The sequence below is a fragment of the Macrotis lagotis genome, chromosome X, assembly GCF_037893015.1.
Source record: "Macrotis lagotis isolate mMagLag1 chromosome X, bilby.v1.9.chrom.fasta, whole genome shotgun sequence".
NCBI classification, from domain to species: Eukaryota; Metazoa; Chordata; class Mammalia; order Peramelemorphia; family Peramelidae; genus Macrotis; species Macrotis lagotis.
In genome coordinates, this window is record NC_133666.1 from 420786680 (window position 1) to 420808978 (window position 22299).

Here is a 22299-nt window from a genome sequence, read left to right on the forward strand (position 1 = left end):
AGATTGAGTTCTCCCTTTCTGTGGAGAGTACCACAATCCTTTTAGGCACCCAACCCCACTACTTTGTAGTAATCATTGACTTTTCATAGTCCCTGCCATATCCAATTGCCAGTTGCCAGTTCCTGGCAATTTCACTTCCAATTCAATTCCACTTCCAAAACATCTCTTATGTCTCTACCTTTCTCTGCATTCACATAACCACTGTCCCACCTGAGTATTCCTAAATCTCATATCTAACTGGCTTCCTCTGAGATGAAATTCAAATTCTTCAGACAAGCATTTGAAATTATTTAGAGTGTGACTCCAATCTCTCTTTTAAAGTTGATTTTACACACTCTTTCCTTCCTTGGTCTATGTTACCACTAAATTGGGCCAGTTATAACATGATAGGATTGTTATTAGATGAGACCTCATTGAATTTAATCTCCTAATTATAAAGGGGAGAGAATAAGATTAAAAAGTTAATGTAATTGCTCAAGATGGCACAGGTAATATATAGATGACCTAGGATTCAAACCTAGATTTTTAGATTTGAAATCTAGTGGGTTTTTTCACTGTATAATGCTGCCTCCTTTGCTCCTCCCTGTTTCTTAAACTTCACACTTTCTTCTCCTCTTTCTTTGAATGGTCATTACTCCATTGCTGGAATGCACGCCTCCTTCACCTCTACCTCTTAGCATAAGGTAGCTTCCCTCTTAGACTAAGTCAAGGTATCAGTTTCTAGAGAAACCTTTTCTGATCTCCATAGATTTGGGTGCACTCTGTGTTGTTATCTGGTGTTCACTTATCTGTTTACATATTCTATTCCCCAGTAGAATGTAAAGTAATTAAAGAACAACTTTTTCATGTTTTTTTAGTTTAGTTTTTTTTTTTTTTGCAAGGCAAATGGGGGTTAAGTGGCTGGCCCAAGGCCACACAGCTAGGTAATTATTAAGTGTCTGAGGAGGGATTTGAATTCAGGTACTCCTGACTCCAGGGCTGGTGCTCTATCCACTGTGCCACCTAGATGCCCTAACTTTTTTTTCATTTTTGTCCTTTATTGCTAACATTGAACAATGACTTGTGTATGGTAGGCATTTAATAGAAACTTGACACTTATTGAAACTACTTCAATTACAACAAACCCTTGAGACTTGTTTTGCAATCATTATTATTTCCATTTTATGGATGTGGAACTTTGAAACCAAGAAAGACTGTCATTTTTAAATTATCAAGCATCCTTCAATTGGCAAAACTATTATTCCCCTTATTCTTTTGAATCCAGATCCAAAAGTCTTTAACAGATCTACTTGCAATACTGAACTAAGGGTGTATGAGTTTGCTAATTGACTTCTGGGCTAATCAATGCACTATATCAAAAAATCAACATGAACCTGAGAACAACAGTGTCCCACAGAAAGATATTCTCATATTTATTTACTTCATGTTATTTCAAAACTATGTTACTATGAAGGTTTTACATTCTTATATTTACCCTTACTTCCAAACTTTCTCAGTTTCCCCTTCCATTTCCCTTTTTAACATTGTCCTGAGCTTTTCTCTCCTGCCTTGTTCTACCACATATGTTTCATAATCATTCAAGAGCCCTTTTTCCTCTTTATGGGAATTCAAGAAATTGAGTTATTTACATGGTTGAAGGTGCAGTGTTGAAAAATATATTTAATTCCAAGCCTCTAAATGGACTAGCAAACAGGCTAATGTGTACAAGTTCTAGTTCTCCAGGTCAAGGTAAACATTCCTTCAAAAAGATGTTTTCCCTTAAATATTATGTATAGTTGGATGAAGATAGGAAGATAATTTTTCACATTTTAAAATTGTTTTAATTTTTTTGTTTTTGGCTTTGATTGTTTAAATTCATTGATAAACTTCCTGTGTAGAGAGTCCATGAAAATTATATCATTGGTTAGTGAAGTCAAAAGCTTCCCCACTGACTATTTATCACAAGTGACTTAAGCTCACAGTCCTATTCTTTCCTTTCCTCTATTTCTTTGTAATGACTTGCCTTTCAGAAATGCTTTGTAGGCTAATGAGATATCTGAGAGTCCTTAAAGAATCACTTCATATAAAGGAATAGTTGTTATTCTGCAGTTGGGACTGACCTGGTTTATTATTTTGTATTAAGAGTTTGCCTTTTGGGGGGAGAGAGGAGGGCTTTCCCCATGTGTGGTTGACAAGAAAAAAATTTAGGGTTCCAAATTTAAATTCCAAGCCTTTAGATTAGTTTGTAAAAAGGTGAATAAAAATATCTCCATTAATTATTCATGGATTATTTGAAAAAAAAATTGATTTTAGCACCTAAAATTGAGTTCTTCAATGTGTGTATTTATTTATTTATTTATAGGCATTTATTTGCCTTACCCCCACACATAGACAGACATTCACCATTTGGTTTAACTAGGTTTGGTCCATGGGGAAATGCAGACTTGTACAAAGTCATCCCAGACTTGCTGCTTAGCCTATATGCAGTGATTACTTGCTCTTTGTGCAAGCCACAGCCCCCTCACTCATACAAAAGAAAAGTTTGAGAAGGCAATCACTGAAAGGTTTCATTTAGAAACAAGGTTTTTTTTTAAGGAATATGGGTCTTAATGACATGTTATAAAAAATTTACAATGAAAAAAGCAACAAAAGAGATTGCAATTTCTCTGAATACTTCAAATGTCCAGTTTTGAAGTTTAAAATGGGAAAGATGTTAAAAAGCAATAAAATTGAGGGATTTATTTCCCAAATGCTCTATTTTTCCTGGGCAACAAAAGCAAAGCATAATGTATATGCTCAGATTTATTGTCACTTCTTAGCATACAGTCGTAGCACACTCTGAATTCAAAGGCCACTGTACAACTGTTTTGACAACCATCACATCAGTAGGTGCTGTGTGGGACACATGAAACTGAAGCAGGAGTGTTTCTTTAGGTCTATAGGGAGTGCAGTACATCAGTGAATTCGGCTGTATTAGAGCAGCATGAATTTCTAATATGTCGCCATTATGGAAAAGACCACTGGCATATTGAATAATGCAGCTTTCAAAGCGGAGCAGAAAATGTGATTACAGACAATTTGATTGCTGTTTTTAAAATAAATATTTTCAAAATCTTGAGGTATTTTATTTCATGTAATGCATAAAACATGTAACAGTGGACGAGAGCTAAAGATCTTTTAGGACACTAAAGAGCAGATGATGTCAGTTCCATTTAGATATGGAATAATAGAGGCATTAGTTTAAAATGAAATGGATGTCACAGTGGCTTGTTTCCTTATTTTAAAAAAAGCAATAAAAAGAAATGATTTTGCCCACTTTGACAGAAGAATAAAGGCAGTGAATAATTATTTAGCATTATGCCACAGTTCATCAAGTGCTTAGCAATTACAGTCTTTTTTTCACAAATTATCTTTTTTTTTGAATTTTGCAGTACATGAGAACAATGTGCTAAACCACCTTAATAGAGTGAAGAAATAGGATGTCTTTTCATTTATTTTCTAGGTGGTAGGAAAATACAACTTTTTTGTTTATTCTGAAATTGGTAATAAGGGCAAAACAACAGGCTGTCCTCGGGTAATTGTTAAGGTGTTTTTAAGTATTCTTTTTCTCAAAACTCACTCCAGATTTACTAATTAGGATTTATCCTAGAGCTCCATTGAATTGCTGACTTGAGAGGCACCTTTTAGAATTGGAGCGAACAGTTAATTTCATTCGATGCATTCCTGAACAACTTTCAGTAAAGTCATTAGGCCAAACAGGAGGCTTTCTTTTATTGAGTATAATGAATTAATTTACTGAATATAGTAATGAAACTGAAATCAGAATAAATAATAGTTTGTTCCATTATTAAGTTCTATATTTCCTTTGAAAATCAAAATATTGTGTCATCATTGTACTTTGGAAGAGAAAAAGATGAATATATATTTCATAGATATAGAACTAGAAAAGGACCTTGGAATTCATGTCTAGACCCCCTCCCATTTTATGAATGAGGGAAACTGAGGCTGAGAGAGGTTAATCAATTTTTCCAAGATCACATAGAAAGAAATGACAAAGTTTTTGAACCCAAACTCTCAATTTCCAATACACTCTTTATTCTTGAAAAGTTGAGTCTATCATTCTGTTGTTAAATTTTGTTAACTTGAAACCATTAAGACAAGTAGATAGTATTCTTTCAAGGACGGTTCTACAATTCCCTTTTGTAGGGTGTTTGTGCTTATTAACCTTACAGTGATAAGTAATATTACAGAAATAGTAAAACTGTAGTAAAAGATTTGGGTTACATTTAAGAATTTCCTACTTAAAGCAGTAAAGTCTTAAGTTCATACTCTTAATTTTTAGCCCACTCTGTCTATTTCTTTACTCCAAATATTTGATTAGCACTGGATCTTACATACTTGTCTTTTATAAAGTCATTGTCTTTTTTCTAAACCAAATAATTACAATTTCTTTATCATATTAGCTTCTCTTCTTTTAGCCCTCTCTTTCCTAAGCTATGTAGATTAGTATTGGTCATAAGACCTAAAGAGACTGACTTTGACAAAAGGATTAACTCTTGACTACAGCAAATCATACTCCAGCTAAGATTGTTTTGAAAGTGTAATTATGCAATTGTTGGTATACATTGAATTTAAAAGCTTTTATGACTCCAAGATCTTATTTCCCTTGATAATTGCCTCTAGACAGTTATTCTCTATCTCATCTCTAGGTGTATTATTTCAAGTCCTAATGGCAAAAATATGAGAAGTCTATAATAACTTTGGTCTTTTAAGGCACCTTTTGCTGGATGAACACACACACACACACACACACACACGCACGCGCACGCGCACGCGCGTGCGCGTGTGTGTGTGTGTGTGTGTGTGTGTTATTTACGTAATCCATAGAAAAGGAAGATAAAAGAAAAAATACAGAGGTGCAAGTTGTCATTGTGATGAATGAGTTCCCAGTAAATTGAAAATCAAGAATTCTTAGAGTAGTGAGTTTTTAGATAGACATAAGAATGCCTAAGATTGTTAGTTTCAAAAAAAGAATCTCTTCCAAAGTGATTAATGGGTAATTCATTTTCTCCTAGGTGTGGGAGGGAGGAGTTGTGATTGGTGAATTGTCATGAAGGCTCAGAGAAAGACCAAGAAGAAAATAGGAAAATAATATTGTATAGTAGAGAATTAAACCTGGAATAAAGTGAGCATATAGGGTAATTCATATGCCCAGATTCATGATGATGATCTTTTCCCCAATGCCCCCAATAATCACCTCAACCTTCTTTCTATCTACATTTTCCCATTTTATATTTGATTTCAAACTGTTTCTTTTGCTTTCTCTCTTCCCTATTCCTTGCATTTCTCTTTTCTACTTTCTCATCTTTCCCCTTATTTTTTGTCAAAACCTATACAATTGGAAGGAGGAGCACAGTATGTGCTGGAAGGAGTACGGGACTTGGAACCAGAAGAGACATGGTTTTCACTTATGCCTCTGGCACCTACTAACTCTGGGTTTGTGAAAAAATCTCTTAATCTCCTTCAGACTCAATTTCCTCATCTTTAAATTTGTGATAATACTTATGGTCATATGTCAAAGGGTTTGTTTAGAGAAACAGGTAGAAAGATGTCATAATTCTGAACATAACCGTATACATATTAGCTCTAACTTTGATGACTTTGCCCAGTAGATAATGCAGATATTAATTAGATTAAAATTGGTTTCAGAAGAATATTTTTTGCCGAAACTTCCTCAGTTTTAACTGAACAGACTATCTGAGTGTCTTGCAAAACCAAGTCAATTTCATTGCTTTAAAACAACTTGATTTTTTCACCTCATGCACAAGTCATTGACACATTATTAATCTTAGCCTCAGGACTAAATCCATGGGGACTCCATTTGTTATGTCCACCTTAACCCACATCACCATTGCACTGATTACTGCTTTGAGGGTAACCTTGCCAGTAGTGCAGCCTCTTCAGAGAAGGACTCTAATGTCACATTTCCCTAGATTTTTATATTAGAATGTAATGTGGGATTCAGTTAAAGGTCACTATAGATGACACTCACTGTAATTTATTTACTGCAGAAAGAAATGCAGGCCCTAGAATCTCATTTTAGCAGGAATCCATAATGATAGTCTATTGGTATACTTTAAAATACATTTTAATAAATAGTTGACATAGCTAACTTGATTTTTTTTGCAAATTTGCAAATCTGAGATATTTATTACAGTGAAAAAAATTTCACTTAATTTCTAATCTTTAGAAGAATGACTTCTCTTTCCAATGAAATGCTCCTAGGCTATTCTTAGGGACTAATACTTATCCTTTAATAAAAGACATGTGGATAATGATATTTTAGATTAGCCCATATCAATTAGTTGTGCTCTTTTTTAAACTAGAGAATCCCATTGATCAAGTATTATATATATTTAGAGAGGAAACGTACCTCAGAGGTACATTTCCCCCCATTTCCTCCACTAGTTCATTCCCCATATTTTACACATAAGGAAACTGAGGCCTAGAGAGATTAGGTGATTTGTCAAAAGTCATAAAAGTAGCAAGTGATATAACCAGGACTGTTGAATTGTTTGGTGCTGTCTCTTAAGATTAAATCAAGGGCATCAGAAATAATGCAAATTCACTTAGCCACAGAGTTATAGAACATTAGTTCAAAAATGTTTTATAGGAATCGAATGAAAAAATATGTCTTCAAAATGCTGCTTTTTAAACTATTTAACAAGTTCCCTCAATCTAGATTACTGTGGTACTATGTATGGATAATTTCCCATTTATATTTCTTTTGGTGGGAAGTTTAGAGGTCCTCTATAGGATAATTAACTACTTTTATGTTGAGAGGAACACTGTTTGGGAGTTAGGGACAATGAAGAGATAAGCATTTAAATACGGTATTTGCCTATTTATTATTTTCACAAGAAAATAATAGGTTTAAGAGGGGTGGCAAGTGTATAGAGTACTGGCCCTGGAGTCAGGACAACCTGAGTTCAAATCCAACCCCATACATTTAATAATTACCTAGCTGTGTGACATGGGCAAGTCACTTAGCCCCATTGCCTTGCAAAAAAAAAAAAAGAAAAACAAAACCCAAAAGTAAAAAGAAAGAGAAAATAATAGATTTGATTAATGTTCTTCTTTTAAAATCATTTAAAATATTAAGAAATAGCATTATTTTCCTAGGAACTTTTTTGTTTACCTAATAGACACATATTTTAATAAATTTCATCCTCAAAATTTGATATCTTGATCTCTGAAGTTATTGTACTATATAAATTGCTCAATGAGGAAAAATAATATTATATCTTATTTTTCAGAAAAACTGTTCCTTATACAGTAACAGATATTTCCTGTTAATTTATTTGTCTTTATTTTTTCCTTAATATTTAGTTTTTTTAAACAAAACTGTCAAGTGTCTTAAGAAAAAATGATTCAACTTACAAACACTGAAAACATTTGTTAAAATATCTCATTTTTTTAAGTATGTATTTTATCATGGTTTGTACTGACTAGCAGGTGTAAATGATTGGACACTAAATTCAAATAGGACCATACTTCATCCATTATGACACTTGGTAATAATGGTGGGGATAGTAAAAGACTCTCTATTCAATTATCTGAACAGTAGATCCATAAGTGTCCTCACTGAAAGTGTCAAATGATAAAGGATGGCAAAGGGGGAAAAAGGGCAAAAAATATTCAAAATGAGAAATTCTGCCTTTTTTAACATTATAGGAAGACTCTCCTGACCTGTTCTTTCTTTTATGGTGTGTAAAGGCCTTAAAATGGAAATTCTTTAAGAATAGTTATGTGGGAAATGTTATAAACATATTCACCCCCCCACACACACACACACATGCATGTACACAGAACAAAATGTCAGTATTAATAAATATGACATTCTCTCTTTCTCTCTACATTCACAAGAATACAAACAATTTTATAAGCAAATGAAATTATCCATCAAACATGTATATAATTTTTTTAAGATTTTGATCTTGACCTCTTATTTCATCAGCATAGGGAACTCTTGGTGAGGAAATATCCTTCAGTGATGCAGAGCAGTACCTTATCTGTAACTCACAGTCTTATGGAATTGCTTAATTGGTTATGGCATTCTAGGAAAGAAGCAGGATTGGAGGTCAGGTTCTCTTGATTTCAAAGTTGACCTTCTATCTACCTCTCTCCTATGTAGATCTACATTAAACTTGTGAAGATATGCCAATAAGATATACAGCTCAAGGTACAATTACTAGACATGATCACCATGTTTGTGTTTAGGAGCTATTGGAAAGGGTAAGAAGCATACTCCATACTCATGCTGTAGATTCTGTAGTTTGTAGATGGTAGATGGTGAATAATGCTATGTGTGAGTTTATTTTCCCTGGAATAGAGAAGTTGTATTTTCAACAGGTTTTGTAAACTAGTCAAGCCTACCAGCAACTAGGAGATGCAGCACATTCTTCAGAATTGTAATTCAGTGTAGTCTGTAGTTCAGTTCAACAGTTATTTGTTGTTAGAAAATATCATATCTGTGCCTAGCTTGTAGAGTACTGGCACATTGTAGAGAAAAAAAATAGACTTAGAACCCTGCCTTCCAGAACCTTATAATCTCATTTAGAAAGTACAACAGTCAGAATATGTAAGACAGTATATAGAACAGCTAGGTATCACAGTGTATAAAGTGTTTGAACCTTAGTCAGGAAGACTGGGTTCAAATCTGACCTTTGATGCTTGCTTGTTTTGTGATCCTGGGCAAGCCAACTTAATTGTGTTTGCCTCAACTCTTCAACTGTAAAATGTAATGGAGAAGGAAATGGAAATACACTCCAGTGTCTTTGCCAAGAAAACTCCAAATGGGGTCACAAAAAGACAGACATGATGGAAGAAAGTCACTATATAGCCAATTGCTAAATTGTATACCATTAACAATAATTCCTTAAAGCTTTTGTTGTTGTTCATCTTCTCTACAAAACAGCCTGGACCTCTTGTCATCCTTTCAATTCTTTCTTTCTCCCCCAAAGTAGTAAAATCAAATCAGTAAGCATTTATTAATCACTTAATATTGCCAGGCACGGTCCTCCCCATAGGAACACAAAGGTAAATAGTTTCTACCCTCAGAGGGCTCACAGTCTATCAGGGAAGTCAACATGCAGATAATTATCTACAATTAAGATATATTCAAGATTCATTGGGGATCTAGAGAAGGCTTGCTTTTTCTGAGTGGACTATTTTGCAATTCTTTGCTTAAAATGACCTTTTGTCTGGGATGTGAGGAAGGGAAGGAGGCAGAAAAGGGACTGCACATCTCTGGAGGGAAGAGGCCAGCACCCAGTTTAAGGGCTTGTGGGGGACCAAGCTCCTCCCACATTTAGGAAGGTCTTCAATTGATGCCTCTAATCTGTGGTGGTGGTGACAGTCTGCGCCACCATTTTTCTGCTTTCACATAGAGGATTCTGTTTTTTTGTTTCTTTGTTTTTTGTTTGGGGGGGAAGGAGAAAAGCTGTAGAGTACCAAGTCAAGGATCAAGAACAAGTAAAGTTAACATAGGTATTTGGGGGGTGATGCAGGTTTTTTTCAGAATTCTTTACTTAAAGTTATATTTGCATAAGGCAAATTCAAGTAAGAACTGTATATGTTCTTTTTTTAAGTTTTTTTTAGTTTTTGCAAGGCAATGGGATTAAGTGGCTTGCCCAAGGCCACATAGCTAGGTAATTATTAAGTATCTCAGGTCAGATTTGAACTCAGGTACTCCTGACTCCAGGGTTGGTGCTCTATCCACTGTGCCACCTAGCCGCCCAAGAACTGTAGTGTATGTTTGTGTGTGTGTGTGTGTGTGTGTATACATATACATGTACATATATTCTTAAAGAAAAGGCACTAAGATTAAGGAAGACTAAGAATACCTTCTTGCAGAAGTTAGACGTTTACCTGGGACTTGAAAGGAAGGCAAGGAAGCCTGGAACCAGATAGGAGGGAAGAGTGAGGCTTTTCCAGGAATGAAAACTTAGAGAAAAAAATATAAAGGAAAAGTGATTTACAGTGTTAAAATTTGCAGGGTAGTCACAGTAAATGAGGACTAAGAAAAGGGCATTAAATTTGGCAATTAACCATTGGGTCACTTTAGAGGAAGCAGTTTCAGATAAGTAAAATTTTAAAGTTGAGAGAGAGATTAAAACATAAAATATTTCCCAATGTAAGACTGTAAACTTCTTGAGGGCTATTTCACTATTCTCTTTGTATCCACAGTGCTAGCAGAGTGCCTAGTACTATATTAAGTGTTTAATAAATGTTTGTTGATTGATTCATTGGTTTACTAGTACAGAAATACATTAAGTAGTCATCCAGCTTCTGTTGAAACACTTTAGCTGTCAAATCAGTATTTAACAAGGTAACCCATTCATCTTTGGACTATTGTTATAAAGTTCTTTTAGTGAAAAGAGTTTGTCTCTTTTATAACTTCTACCCATTGTTCCTTGGTAATTGTTTAGGATAAATTGAATCCTTCTTTCATTTGTTTTTGTTAAGCTGTATACAACCTCATGACCCTATTTGATGTTTTCTTGGCAAAATTTCTGGAATGGTTTGTCTTTCCTTCTCTGCATCATTTTACAGATGAGAATCAAGGCAAACAAGGTTAAGTATCTTGCCCAAGGAGACACAACTAGTAAGTGCTTAAGACAGATTTGCACTCAGGAAGATGAGTCTTCCTGACTTGAGGCCCAACACTCTACCCATTGTAGCATTTAACTGCTCTTTCACTTGACAAACCTTCAAAATATACTTTTAGCCATTCTTTATAACCTCATTTCAAGTTCCTTCATCATTATAGTTGCCTTTCTCTTTTTGAGTACCCAAGTTTGTCAGTGCCCTTTCAAAATACATTATTCAAGTTGAATACAAAGCTTCATTTGTGCTTTGAAAAACACATGATGGACATCTCCACTGTGCTGAGAACAGTACAGCTTTTAATGCTGTGTTTATATTGTTGAGTATATCTTTGAAATATATATATATATATATATATTTGTAGATTCATATTTTTACTTATGTCATGCTTATATCATTTATAATATTTTTCACTTCCCAGCATTCTTGCCAAATGAAAACAATTAACAACAAATAGAAATAAACTAGTTAGCTGAAGAGTATCCTCTGGCCAACTTCATTCAAAAAGTATTCTGAAACCACTGAAGAAAGGTCAGGTGAGCTTACCATAGACATAATAATAACATCACTAGTATTTATGTAAGATTTGGGGGAAAAGGCAGAAGTTGCTTTCAGAGACAACATCTAACTATTTGCTTCCCTTCTCAGTTAGTCAGTGGAGTAGTTAAGCCACATTAGACTGGAAATCACAGTTGAAAAACCAAAATCAATCTTAGCTGGAAGCAAAGTTAAACATCATTTTATAAAAATCTTCACTTTAGGATAAAACCTAGAGAGATGAGTGACATAAACATTCTTCAGTAAGGGACAGGGATTTGTCTAGAATTCAAATGCTCATATTCTACTTCTAGTACTTCAATTATCCCACCAAGAGACAGGTTAGGATGTAACAGGCTGGCATATACAGTTCAAAGATGATCAGATACCATCATACCTAATTCCAACTATCACAATTAAAGATGGAAAATCTGAGTGTAAAGATCATACTCATGATTAACTCATCAAGAGACAGGTTGGGATGTACCAGGTTTTTTGTATATTATCACATAGCACAGGCTAGTGCTTTTCCCAGCAAAGCTGATATGCCATGGTGCCTTACTGATCCAGGATGCTTGGAAATCATCTAAGGTCAAAAGACTCCCACAGTAACCAGACTATCTCCTTAGTCCTGTATCCTAAAAATCAGACCCTGGAATGGAACAATTCTGATAAAGGCAAGTGAGAATGATGGTCTGGCATAACATACTCCTTAGTGAAATAAATGTAATTGTGCAACTCACACATTCAATCATTTGATTGGTTGGTGTGGCCTTTTTCATTCTTTGTAGGACTAGTAGAAGTAGTAATAGTACTTCTACTATATCACACTTTTGATTATTGTTTGATAATTGTAATTCCTCTATAATGATTCAACAATAATAGGAAATGGAAAATTTAAGAAGAAAGTAAGGTAAAAATATCTAAAATGAATAAAGTCTACAGGAGGAGGTTAGGAATTAAGCTTTTTTAAGCAATTTTAAAATGTGGAAATATGAGGAAGTATGAAATATCTCATGAGACAAATAAACTCGCCATGGAGAGGCTCATGAAAAGGTTTCCTAAGGCAAAGAGATGACAACTTTATGGTGCATAAAATGCTATATTCTTCCAATTACCAGCTTATTAGATAAGTAGTAGCAGTGAATCCAATTGACCATCCTCAACCTTTCTCAAAAAAATCTTTGGTTCAGTTGGGGATGGAAGAGATTCAATTTGAGCATAAAATGTATCAGGTGAAAAAAGTGAATGGGACAACTGAATATTTGAACACAGAATAAATCTGGTATTAGCTTAGTAGTGTATTATATTGAATACTGAATATTAACTTTAAAGTATCAGTGAGAGATTTCAAGGCAATTGTCTTCATGATTAGTGATTTTAAAGCCAAATAGGAGACATAAGGTAAGCACACAGCTATGACAAATGATATTTGGGGGAACTACAAATTTTGTTGCCATCTAAGTTATATAGAAAAGAATAGAAGAATGGGACACAATCCTTGAAAAGGCAGACTTCAACTGGATCAGAACAGAATGGAATAATGAGATGTTATGGAATTCAAAGAGGAGTGATGATACTATAATGAACTGAAAGAAGCAGTCATGAGCAAAAGGTTTGTCACCCTTAATCCTAGATAGTCAGTATGATAAAACTGTGTAGAAGAAATAAAAAATGATAAAAGGTACTTTGTTGATCTAAGCAATGTTATTTCTAATGCTAATTCATATTTATTTGACACTTTCATTCTGATGGATCTCAAAATACAGAAGAACTTTTTTTTTAACTCTAGAGGAGAGTAGTAGGCATCTTGCATGCAATACCACAGAGCAAAGAAGGAGAAATTAAGGACCTGGACAACTAGGTCCAAATAAGTTATAGACAGGTTAAATTGGGGTAAATTAATGGAAGAAAGGCATTAACATTAAGGTGGATTAGAAAAAGTTTCTTGCAAGAGGTGGAGTTTTAGCTAGAACCTGGAAGAAGTCAGAGGAGCCAAGAGGGAGAGATTTCTAGGCATGGAGCAGATAGGTTGTGAAAATACCTGGAATTGGGAGATGAAATGTCTTGTGTAAGGAACAGCCAGAAGGCCACTATAATTACATCATGGAGTACTTGGAGAAAAATAAGGTATAAAAAGAGCAGAAAGGTAGGAAGGAGCCAGGTTATGAAAGGATTCTAGTCAGGCAGGAAATTTTATATTTGATCTTGAAGATGGGAAGATCCAATGGAATAGGGACAAAATTGAATAGAAACAAAAAAAATCTTGCTGTCTTCTTGATGTTAAGACCAAATTCTTCAATTTGGTAAAAATTATGGTTTTGAACACCATATCTCATTACACAGTGTAACATGGCACAACAAACTCTTCTGTTATATGGAGTCCTAAAACATTTTATAAGAATAGAAATTAATATCATTTTAATAGAAAACAGAGCATACTAGAAATGGATAGAGTGGATAGAGGGATGACTTGAGAGGCAGCCTAGATTACCTTGAATCTGAGTTCAGATTTCAAAGAAGTGCCAGACCCTGTGATAAGTACTGTACAAATATTACCATATTTGGTCCTCACAACTTCTCTGGGTGTAGCTACTACTCTTATTCCCATTTTACAAATGAGGAAATAGTACAACATAGATTAAGTGACTCACCCAACTCCAAGGCCAGTGTTCTTTCCATTGCTCTGCCTTGCTTCCCAAACATACAGGTTATATGACTATAGACTTGTTACTTAGTTCCTTTCAGTGTTTCTAGTAAACTTAATAAAACTTTCTAAAAATTAAGTGAAAGCCAGATAGATTTATATCATTGAAAGGAGTTTCGCCACCAAGAATTCATTCAATATCCAGATAAAGTCACAGGTTCAGACAAACTCAGGAAAAAAATAAGAACAATAAAAAATATTTAACTTTCAACTTCACAGTAACTAAAAGGAAGCAATAACCAAAAGCTGAGACTTAAAAATGATTAAAAGATCCTATTTAGAATGAAGTTATACAATTTACAGCAATGAAACAGTAAAATCTGGAAGTCTGACAAATTATGTTTCCAAAGAAATGTGAAGATTTTCTCACTAATTCTTTTTACAAATAAACTAGACACAACACCTGTAAATATGTTTACAAAAACATGGTAAACACTGAAAATACAGCAAGAAAAACTAGAAACTTTGGGTTACTTTATTTTTCATTTCTTATTCCCAGAAATCATGCAAGAAAAATATTTCCAATTGTAGTGGGTTGGGCACTGGATTGGAAGGTGACCTGAGCTGTGGATTTATTTTTTCCCATTAATTACTTGTTTGATCTTGAGAAACTTGTTTAATTTTTCTGGCTCTGTTTCTTCATCCATAAAGTCAATTATGCATTTCTTTACAACTATTTTGGTTTCTCTGAAATATAATTCAGCCCTATATCAATTGATTTCTTAAAAGAATGGTTGTAAAATTTAGAATAAATCTCAAACTCATTCTGTCTTTATTTCCCCAGGGTTTAGAAGAGTACTGTGTTAATTAATTACCTGATTCCTATCTAGACAGGTTTTCCACCAGAAGTCATCAACTTAGTCATGCTCTTTCACTCTTACCTTTTCTAATCTTTCACTGGTACTACTTGGTGCCTTCCTATCAGACTTTCAGGGATCATGCTCTAGAGTCAGACTTCCCTGATTGGTGAGACTTTGGTATATGTAGCCAGCTTATTTCACCCATCCAAAACTGTTGCCACAGTTAACTTATTTTTAATTGAACTAAATAAGTTATGACCATTTGCTAGATATCAAGATAGAAATCTAGGAAAACTGATTAATCATGGTTTTAAATTTTCAAAAAAAGAATTCAATATTTGTATCATCTAAGAATATGAGGATAGTTACTCTTACTTGCATATATCACAAAGGGTGAAATCTTGATCTATACAGATATAAACTAACTTGCTGAGGAGGTCTACAACTTAAGAAGTAAATGTCACTAACTTTCTTTCTATTTTCCCAGCACAGTCTAATCTTTTTGCTTAGGAGAGGGTAAGGTTGTTTGACAGTTTAATTCACAGGATAATAGATTTACATCTCGAAGAGACCTTAGAGACTCTCCATCTACCATCACTATCCCTATAGATGAAGAAACTGAGGCTTAGAGGGATGAAAAGATTTACCAAGGATCACACACCTTAAGTGTCAGGGGTGGGATTTGAACAATAGTCTTCTAGGTTTTCCAATGAAAGCCATAAAAGAAATGAAAGTGAGCCAGTCCAAGCACTCTTCAGTAGATTTTGAAATAGTGACTTCTTAAGTTTTAGGAAAGTTGATTGCTAATAACATAGAATTACTCATCTGAAAGCAGCTTCTCTGTCCTTTCAAATACAATTGCAAATGTAAAATCAATCTCAAAAAAACCCTTGTGGGAGACTGTCAGACCTATTTCAGTTGAGCTCCTATCTACTGCTTTAGCTAGAGTGTCACTAGGGGGAGTTAAATTGAGAAATCATGAAAACTGGATATTATATATTTGGATTGCTTGTGCTTGCAGATGAGTTGGTCATCTTACACAGAAGCTCAAAAGTGATCAACTTCAGCTCAATCATATCAGGACATAATCAATGTTGAGCAAAATATAACTTTCGATGAAGGCTCAGCTGTACCATATTATTTCATGAGATTGGGCATGCTTCTGAATTCAACCTTTTCATTATTTGTAATCACACATTCCTTGGACATTGAGGTCGAGGATATACATGGGTAAACTAACCAAGCTGTAGAATAAGTAAAAGTAGTGAGATGAAATTGAACAAAGAAAATTTAGTATATCAGAAAATACATTCAGCCAGTGAAAGCAACTAGGTAGAGCTGGGACTGAATATTTCTAATTCTGCATAGATTTTTCCCCTGACTCATCTCTCATGCATTGTCATGAAAATGCTTCGACAATGTCTCCTGTCACTTCTCCAGCTACATGGCCAAAGGATTCAACTCATTTGCTCCCCCCTTCTCGTGACCCTGACTGCGACCCATTTAAGATAAGCCCCCCCCCATTTTATACTTTTAATAGGGAATTATTTAAAAGAGGCCAATCTATGTTAAACCATGAAATAACCCCCTTCAGGAATTTGGAGAAAATCCAAGAGCTAAGATCATTTAAATATGAAAAAGACAAAGGACTTAGAAATACATTATAGGGAATCATATTCCTTTGGTGAAAAATTGTGAAAAACCAGAGGACAATTCATTGAGCACTTCAGAGTAGAAAACAAACCTAGTAATTGAACAAATATCTTTAAAGAGCGGGTTCAGGTTAGCTCTAGACATTAACTTCACAGGACTATGATTTTTGCTCTATGCCACCTCCACCCCCATTAATGTGTTTTGAACTTTGAAGTATGAATGTTAGAGGGGTAAAAACTACTTATTGAGATAGAAGCTAGGGGCAGCTAGGTGGTGTAGTGGATAAAGCACGGGCCCTGGAGTCAGGAGTACCTGGGTTCAAATCCGGTGTCAGACACTTAATAATTACCTAGCTGTGTGGCCTTGGGCAAGCCACTTAACCCCATTTGTCTTGCAAAAAAAAAAAAAAACCTAAAAAAAAGAGATAGAAGTTAAGTGTCTCAATGATAAAACTATAAGAAAAGGAACTTCATTGGTAGGATATAAGCTAAAATAGAAGATCCCTATAAGGCTTTGTGATATGTATAATTCACATTTTCAATAGGAATTTATAGTTCGAAGGCATTTTATAAGCCTTTTCCATTTGATAGACAAGATAAGGATAAAGCAGGTATGCGAGTATTATGCTTAATAAAAGTGATGTCCCTGGAATTTGTTTGTAAAAACACATTTCTGTAAATTAAATCATGTTTTCCAATTTACAATAAAATTTACAATTTAACAATAGACTTTACAATGATTTCCTTCCCAGCAATGAAAATTAAAATTTCAAGATAAAAAAAATTATTGCTTACTGTCAATGTAGCCATCATGCAAAGTCTTATCTGCTATTAAACATCTGGAAAACATCCAGTGCCTTGGACTCATCACTGAACATTGTAATGCTTTACAACTGTTTAATAAAAGTGACTGTCCTCTGTATAAGAGAATGGAATCAACAATTATCCATAAACCTCATGTCATGATAGGCAATGGATGTGTTCCCTGCAGTTTTACAAATGCTCTACAGATTAATTAGCCGCACATTCTTTTTTTTTAATGTTATTTTATTTCATTTTTTCAATTACATGTGAAGATAGTTTTCAACATTCACCTTTTATTGTAAGCTTTTGAGTTTCACATTTTTTGCCTCACCCTTTCCTATGTAAGCAAATAATTTGGTATAGATTATAAGTGAATAATCATGTTTAACATTTTTCATATTATTCACATTGTGAAAAAAGAATCAAAACTGAAGGGGATGGGGTGGCTAGGTGGCGCAGTGGATAGAGCACTGAGCCTGGAGTCAGGAGTACCTGAGTTCAAATCTGGCCTCAGACACTTAATAATTACCTAGCTGTGTGGCCTTGGGCAAGCCACTTAACTCCATTTGCCTTGAAAAAACCTTAAAAAAAAACTAAACTAAAGGGGAAAACTGAAAAAAATATAAAACAATTTTAAAAAGTAAAAATAGTATGCTTTGGTCTGCATTCAAATTCCATAGTTTTTCCTCTGGATGTGGATGGCAATTTCCGTTACAAATTTATTAGAATTGTCCTTGATCACTAGAACTACCAAGAGGGCCTAAGTCCAACATAGTTGATCATACAAAATGTTCCAGTCTTACATTTTAATAAAGGATGAGTAAAATAAATGTAGCTTGCTCCCTATGGAATGTATCTCCATTCATACTAGAAGAACGTGCCTCATTTTTTATCATACTCCTCCAGTTTGTCACAAAATCAGATACATTTCTACTAGTTCTCCATTCCATATACACTCATGGCTCTCTACTGCCATATTATATAATGCAGATAATACTTGATATTTGAGGGACATCACAAATATTCATAGCCTGTCAGAGATCAAGGAATTTCAGATATCAGATACACAAGGGGATGCTTATACTAAGTGACCCTATTCTTAAATGATATTCAAATATTTAAAGGACTATCTTGTAAAACTAGACTTCTCTTTAAAAAGAGAAGTCTAATTATTATTCCAGGAGGAAAAATCAGGACCAAAAATGGAGACACTCTTCATTTTTTTTTAATAAAGAAAAGCATCTATTACAAGAAAGCCCTCCCACCATTTACAAAGGGTGCTCTAGGGGCAGAGCGTTCAGTAGAGGTTTTCTAAACATTATTTTTGCTAATGATGCTATTACACATCGATCACAAGATCCTTTTAAAATCAAGACAGCGGGCGGCTGGCACGGGTTTCTTCTTCATCATCCTCACAAAAGAGCATCTCCATCAGATTGGCATTCTGGCACTCCAGCTCCACCAGCTTCTGGGGCGTCCCGTACTTGAGAAGGGTCGGCACGGCGGTCACGTTTAGCTGCTTCTTGAAGTCATTGTTGGGATCTTTCCAGTAGGGCAGGTCCCCGACCTGGCAGTAGATGAACACAGCCTTCTCAGGGATGTGCTTGAGGGCCTCCAGGACCACAGGCTCGGCCTGCACGCAGTCCGGGCACCAGCTGCGGCCCTCGGCATCCTTGTTCCCCGTGAAGTAGACGAAGATGGTCTTGCCGCAGTGCTGCTCCAGCACCCGGCAGAAGTCGCCGAAGCCCGACAAGCGTACCTCCTCGGCAGGGGCCATACCGGGCTCCCAGCGTGCACACTCTCTGGCCCTGGCAGCCGGCTGCCCGGGGGCGGGGCAACCCACTCTTCATTTTCATATGAAAAAGTAACTTCCAATAACAATATACAGTTTCCTTTTGAACCATAATCATTTTTATTCTTGGATATTGGATATTTTAAATAAATTTATTTTTAAAATGTTAAATATTCTATATTGTTCCATTTTTTTGTAAGATATCCAATTGATATATAAATAATCATTATCCAATCTGCTTATTAAGCAGTAAGTCACCAGCAGTATTTTTTTTTTAGGTTTTTGCAAGGCAATGGGGTTAAGTGGCTTGCCCAAGGCCACACAGCTAGGTAATTATTAAATGTATGAGACGAGATTTGAACCCAGGTACTCCTCTGACTCCAAGGCTGATGCTTTATCCACTACACCACCTAGCCACCCTGTCACTGGCAGTATTAAAGAAGAATATAGATGATGATTTTTTTTATGAATTCTTTTGTGTTGAGCCTATATTGGATGGGAGATTGGAATAGAATTAGACCCTTCTAACTTTAAGAAGGAATTTTACTTTGAAGATTTGTAAGCCAGTAATTTTATTCACTTGTGCTAATTTATATATTCAAGTATTCATGACTGATCTTCAAATAGGGAGCAGTAGAATATATGTTATTTTTGTTTTTAAGAATTTGGTAGCTTCAGCCTTTTTGGTGGCCATTTTAAAAAGTCCACAAGATCAGGGGCAGCTAGATGGCACAGTGGATAGAGCACAGACACTTAATAATTACCTAACTGTGTGACCTTGGGCAAGTCACTTAACCCCACTGCCTTGCAAAAAAAACCCTGCAAGATCTATGATATCTAAAGAAAATCTCCATAGGCTTGACCAGCCACAGAGAACCAGGCAACCACAGACAGGATTCAACATTCAATAAATCTAAGTATTTTTTAGGGGTGAATTAATTAAATATTTAAACAAATAGAGCCTGAAAATGATTTTATAAATATCTAAATCTCCCTTGACAGAAAAAAAGGTACCTCACACCTAGATTCTTTCTTAACTTCTGGAGAATGATATTTCATTGAGGAGAAAAGAAGGAGGAGATGAAAAATGGAAAGAAGAGAGAAGAATGAAAGAAAAAGAGAATTTGTTTTTCTTAACAATCAGGAGGAAAGTTATTTATAGATACAGACCTAAAGCTCCCAGAATCAGGATGGTAGTAGTCAAAATAAGAGACTAAGTTTCTCTTTTTTTTAGGATTTTTGCAAGGCAAATGGGGTTAAGTGGCTTGCCCAAGGCCACACAGCTAGGTAATTATTAAGTGTCTGAGCCCAGATTTGAAACCCAGGTACTCCTGACTCTAGGGCCAGTGCTTTATCCACTGTGCCACCTAGCCACCTCATAAGTCTCCCTTTCTTAACAAAGTTTAAGCTGCAATAACTACTTATCACTTTGATTAGCATGGAAGCTTTGGCATAATTTATTTCTAACCTGGGCCAGTTTGACTCTAGGCAGCCCTCTGTTCACAGAAGGTACCATAATGGCACCTGATTGACTTTAACACTACTTTCAGTTCAGAAAACCTAAGCACCATCCTCGGTCTACCTGGATGCAGGAATTGTAGGTGTGCAAAACAATGTGCCAACATACTTAGCATATTCCATTCCTCCTTAAATTCCCAACAAAAACATCTATGGTGGTGGCAGGCATGGCCAATGCAATATAAAGCAGTAACAGCAGTAACAGTATAGTACAATGTAATAAAATGCAATACAAAATACAATTATTCAACATCTATGTGCAAGATATTTTGCTTAGTACTAGAGATTTAAAGTTAAAAAAAATCTTACCTCCTCAAAAATCTTAAAATCTGGGGGTAAGGGATATGATATGTAAACATTTAAATACAGAATTGACTGAGGAAGGAAGCTATTACAAGGAAAGAAACATTTTTCATTGGAGGGTAGCATGAGAACTGAGCCTTAAAGGAAGTTAGAGGCTCTAAGAGATGACTTTGAGGTGGGGATACATTCCAGGCATGGGAAATAATCTTTTCAGAAGTATGGAGGTTGGAAGTAGAATGACTCTGTATGAAAACAGCAAGAAAGTCATTTTGATTGGACCATGAGTGAATCTTTCTTTCTCTTAAATACAACATATTGCTCTTACTTTTGAGTCATTGATTCATTTCCTTCAGCTCCTACTTAAGTCCCTCTGCTAGAAATAAACATTGATAAGCATAATTCTTGCTCTCAGGTTGCATAAAGTATTTGACATTATTTCTGACATCATTTATATAAAATAACTCACATGACAGTATGTTAACATTTACAGTGTACTTTCCTCACAATAATCCTATAAATGAGGAACTCAGTGAGATGAAGCAGTACCACAGTGTTTGCTACATATAGTAAGTTCTTAATAAATGATTCATTTATCTATCTGCTGATCATGATTATGCCTTTTGGAGAATAACATCTGAAAATTGTCCTAATATTTTTTGGAATAAACCTCTTATCTTGGACTCAAAAGCAATGAGACAAAGGGTATATACTTCAAGTGATGTCGTGTTCACCTAGTTTTAACATTTTATAATAGCATCCTTTATATTATTTGCAAACCTTTGTGACCTTGAAAAAGGAACACTCTCTTGGCCTCAGTTTCTTCTTCTGTAAAATGGGAATTGAATTAGATGAGCCTTTATGACACCCATCTATGATAAATGATTACAATTATAGCGTAACTGATGTTTATCATCTCCTTTAATTCTCATAGCAACTTTGTGAGATGAATGTGCCAATATTACTAAATATTATTGTCTAGTTTATAGAGAAAGTAGCGGGTTTGGAAATATTAAGTGATTTGCCCAGACATATAGTTAATAGCTAAGAGGAGCAGGGCCCTTGAAATCAAGTCTTCTATTTCTAAATTCAAGAGTCCTTTCTCTTACAGTAGTTTTTTCTCTTAAAAAAAACAGAATTCACCTTTTACATCCTTGTTTCCCGGTTAAAAGAATTCTTCTTTTGATCAAGCACATTTGATGATTTAAGTTTCCAAAATATTAAAACACTGTCAAATGGGAGGGGATTTAACTCTCTTTTTGTCCCCAGAGAGCATATCTAGAGGTAGTATTTGGATGCTGCAATGGGAGCAAATTTAGACTCTATATAAGAAGAAACTTTCCAACAATTTTATCTCTATAGAATTAGTGGCTTCCACCAGGAGCAAAGACACATACCTATAATCCATACCATCAGATGGATCTTTTGAATTTGGGAGTTCTGAGATGCAATGGACTAAACTGATTAAAGTTGAACCCCCCAAGAACTGAGGGCTACCAGGTTCCCTAAGGAAAGACAAAACAGGTCAAAGCTACCTGGTAG

General features: G+C 35.1%; 1 protein-coding gene and 1 pseudogene across 2 annotated transcripts in view; one reads left to right on the forward strand and one right to left on the reverse strand.

The window, feature by feature from the left end:
* TOX (thymocyte selection associated high mobility group box) overlaps nucleotides 1-22299 on the forward strand; it is a 322052-nt gene that overhangs the window by 144220 nt on the left and 155533 nt on the right. The window lies entirely within an intron of this gene.
* On the reverse strand, nucleotides 18517-18927 carry LOC141503512 (thioredoxin domain-containing protein 17 pseudogene; annotated as a pseudogene).